This window comes from Echinops telfairi, unplaced genomic scaffold (genome assembly GCF_000313985.2).
Source record: "Echinops telfairi isolate 266 unplaced genomic scaffold, ASM31398v2 ScPeMD7_53;HRSCAF=182, whole genome shotgun sequence".
NCBI lineage: Eukaryota > Metazoa > Chordata > Mammalia > Afrosoricida > Tenrecidae > Echinops > Echinops telfairi.
This window is the reverse complement of record NW_022103951.1, coordinates 11,330,228-11,334,186: the sequence shown is the minus strand read 5'-3', so window position 1 is coordinate 11,334,186 and position 3,959 is coordinate 11,330,228. Positions and strand designations below refer to the sequence as shown.

At 45.0% G+C, this 3,959-nt stretch overlaps 1 protein-coding gene across 1 annotated transcript in view; it reads left to right on the top strand.

Moving 5' to 3' along the window:
- REPS2 (RALBP1 associated Eps domain containing 2) overlaps positions 1 to 3,959 on the top strand; it is a 136,652-nt gene that overhangs the window by 26,160 nt on the left and 106,533 nt on the right.

The following is a 3,959-nucleotide window of genomic DNA, read 5'->3' as shown; positions in this document are numbered from 1 at the left end:
CCCTCTCCCATGTCCCCCCGGAACTGTCGGTCCCATTGTTTTCTCCTCCAGATTGTTCATCCAGCCTATTTTATATAGATAGACCTGAGTGCCTGTCATCTTCAGAGCTCATGATTGGTCATCTAAGATGCAACTATTTGTCTATTCCTTGCAGAACAAAGGGGGGTAAAGACAACCAAAGACTCGGGGAGCAATTAGTTCAAAGGATTAATGGATCACATTAACCACAGGCTACATGACTTTAGTACTAGAGGAATTAGATGGTGCCCAACTACCACTACTGACTTTTATGACTGGGGTCACAACAGAGGGCCCAGACAGAGTGGGGAAAACAGAGTAACAAAAGAAAATTAAATTCACAAACAAGACCAGAATATGTTCTGACAGAGTCTGGAGGAAGCCCCTCCCCCTTCCCACCAAGACCATAACCCTAAAACACTCTTCTGATCTGGAAATTAAGCTGTGTCCAGAGATCACCTTTGGCTAAACTGGGTAATAAAATAAATCCCTGGGAGGAAATATGTACCTTAGAACAATCGATTATAGAAGAACAAAGGGAGAACATTTTCCCCAGATGAAAGGTGTGTGAGTCTGGGTAGACTAGAGAAACAAATCCATGTATAAGAAAGAGATTTATATACAAGAGGAATTGAACATTGCGAAAACAGCCCAACCCAGTCCAGTCCAAGGCTATAAGTATGGTATTAGCCCATATGTCCGATACCAATCTCTAAAGTCCGCTTCAGACTCCTGAAACACATGCAATGAAGTCAAATGCAGGACAGTCACAAGCCAGTGGGTAGAAAGTCTTTGGGTCCAGTGGCATTGTAAACATCTCAGTGCTGGCAGGGATCTCTACGTGACTTCTCCGGCTTCCGAGGTCTGGTTGCATCTATGTGGCTTGTCTTCTGCAATGTCTCCCTGGAAGTGGCAGAGAGGGAAAAGTGTCTTCTGCCTCCAAGGAGGAACTACCAGATTTCCCAGAATTCCCAGGAGAAGGCCATGCCCACACAGAAGTCTCATTGGCTATGATATGATTGACAGCCTGGACTCCACCCTTACACTCTTAATCCTGAAATTGACACCACAAAAGGCTGGAAGAGAAGGCAAGGAGGAAGACAGAATCTCGGTGAAAGGAAATGGGGAACCCAAGGCGGAAAGGGGGGGGTGTGTTGACACATTGTAGGGAATGCCACCAATGTCCTGGAATGCTGCATGTACAAACTATCGAACAGGAAATGAATTTACTGTGTAAGCTTTCACCTGAATCACAATCTAAAATAGGAAACCTTAGGAAGAAGTTCTGTTTTGCACACACAGGTCACATGAGTTGAAATTGCCTTAATAGATTATTGTATATACTCGAGTATAAGCTGACCCAAATATCAGCGGAGGCACCTAATTTTACCACAAAAACTGCATTAAAATGTGCTGAAAAACTCGGCTTATACACAGGTATCTGCGGTACGTGGGTGGTCCCTTCTCTACTTCCTGTGTGCCAGTTCATTGTACTCTGGGGACTTGGATTTTGCTGTTTCTGGAAGCCATACCACCAACATTTCAATTATCAGCAGGGTCCCTCTAGGTCAGCAGTTCTTAACCTGTGGGTCCTGACCCCTTTGGGGGTCGAACAACCCTTTCACATGGATCGCCTGATTCATCACAGTAGCAAAATGACAGTGATGAAGTAGCAATGAAAATAATTTTATGGTTTGGGGTGGGGGTGGGGGATCACCACAACATGAACTGTATTAAAGGGTTGTAGCATGAGGAAGGTTGAGAACCACTGTTCTAGGTGGATGAGTTTCATCAGCGCTTCTAGACTAAGAAGTAAGAAAGGCATTGTGTTACCCAACCCGCAAAGTGTTTTGATGGAAATGTGCACAGCAAGTTAGGTTTCCATCAGAATTTCCACACAAAATGCTCACTGATACGACCCTCTTACTAGATTGTACCTGACTAGATGGCATCTGTCCAGATCCAGCTAATACAAAAGACAGGAGTCAGCTGGATGGTGGCCAAAATGTGGTGGTAGTACATCTGCAGCCGATTGGAACCCATGGCCTAGATTTGTGAACAGATGGGCTTCAGAAACTCCCTTCTCCAGCCCCAGGCAGGCTTGAGCAGCCGATGCTGCCAACAGGACTAGGAGGAGAGCTTCTGCCGATCAAGCCAGGCTTCTCCAACAATGAGCCCCGTGCAACTGAGTGTCCTGTTTTTTCTTTCTTGAGCCTTACTGATGACATGGGTCTGTTTTCCCATGGGAAGGGCCTTGTCAATGAGAAACTGGGACCTCCGGCAGCTGGCTTCCTCCTAAATGGCCTCTTCTGGCCAGTAGAAGCATGCCCCACGCCCAACCCCTGCTTATGGGAGCCAGAGGCATGTGGGGCCACCTTCCCAGGAAAAGATCCTGTGTCAGCATTGCAACCTTGCTGCAATCTGCCTACTGTGCTTAGAACCTTTCAGCACGGAGCAGTTAGTGACCCAAACCAAGCCGACCTTCGAGTTGATTGAGTCCCAGCCACCACATCTATGGCTTCTGAGACTGGCTGCCGACCTTTACACGAGCAGGAGCAGGCAGGCTCATTGCTCTCCCAAGGAGCAGCTGGTGGCCTTGACATTAGCAGTCCAACACTTACCCAGCAGTCACCAGGGCTCAAAGGTTTACTATAATTAGGCATTTACCCAAATGGAATGATTTAGGAAATCCCACTTCTCAGAAGGAAATGTCTTGTCGAGCAGCTGAAACTTTGACATGGACAAAATCGTGTACTTAAAAAAAAATTGTTTTATTGACATGTAATTCTCTTAATGCGTTTGGTTTCTTTGAGCTGTTTTTGACCTACAGAGCTGTGGAGGAAGTAGAGTTCCCATTGGCCCCCTCACCTGCCATTAGCACCCAGCATCCCTCTGGTCCATTTTCTACAAAGCATATGCCCATATAAACACATTGCCATGAACTAAAGTCTACTGTTGGGGCTTCTTTGTGTTGTGCAGTCCTATGAGTTTTGAGAAATGCATAATGTCACGTGTCCACCACAGCAGTATCTTACAGAATGGTTTTAGGAGATTTCCTTTCAAACTTGCATTATGTGTTTCTACTTGGGTTTCGTTGGCAGATTGAGTCTCTCTCTCTCTTTGTCTTACAAATCCATTCTTCCCAGCTTCTGAAAATCTACTTAGTGCTCTGCCAGGAAATGGTTTTGGGTTTTAATGTGTTAAGTGTTATGTTGCAGTTACTTGGCAGCGATTCGGATGGGTGGGGGAAGCAGACGTGAGCCCAAGCGTCTTATGTTTTTGATGAGCTGCTGTTGCCCCTTTTTAAATTTTAAAAGCTCAAGCTGTGCTGAACTTAGTAATATAGCAGGCTGCTGAGCACTCGTCCTAATGCTATGCATGAATATGCCCTGGACAGGAAGCATGTGACTGATTTATGTGCTTTCAGAAACTTGAACTGCTAGCCCACAGGGATCAGAGGGGCTTTAACTTGGGTGATTGTTTCTCTGCTCTGTTCAGGTTCAATAATACTGTCTCCCGAATGTACTTACAAGGCCATTTTACTAAGTGCTCTGGGCGAAAGCAAAAGGGCAGGGGTGGTATGTAAAGATATTTTTTTATTTGCTGTTTATCCATTTTTTTAAGGGAGCAATAGACCTCATTGCCTAGGAAAAACGATTTTGTTTGTTTTTGTAAATTTTCCTGTGCTTTTTTTAATATTCTATCCCATAAGGAAAAAATCTCTAGTGGCAGAGTGGGCTGTTAGCCACACAGTCGGTGCTTCAAACCTATTCGATGGCAGTGAGTTTGTTATTTTTGGCTTTAGACTCCTTGAGGGAAAGAAATCAGGGTGGTGTATTTGAATGACAAGTGCCTTTCAGTCTTCCTCCAAATCATGTTGATGCTGATTGTTGTGAGAGGGTATTTATTTTCTTGGTTGTGTGTGTGTGTGTGTGTGTGTT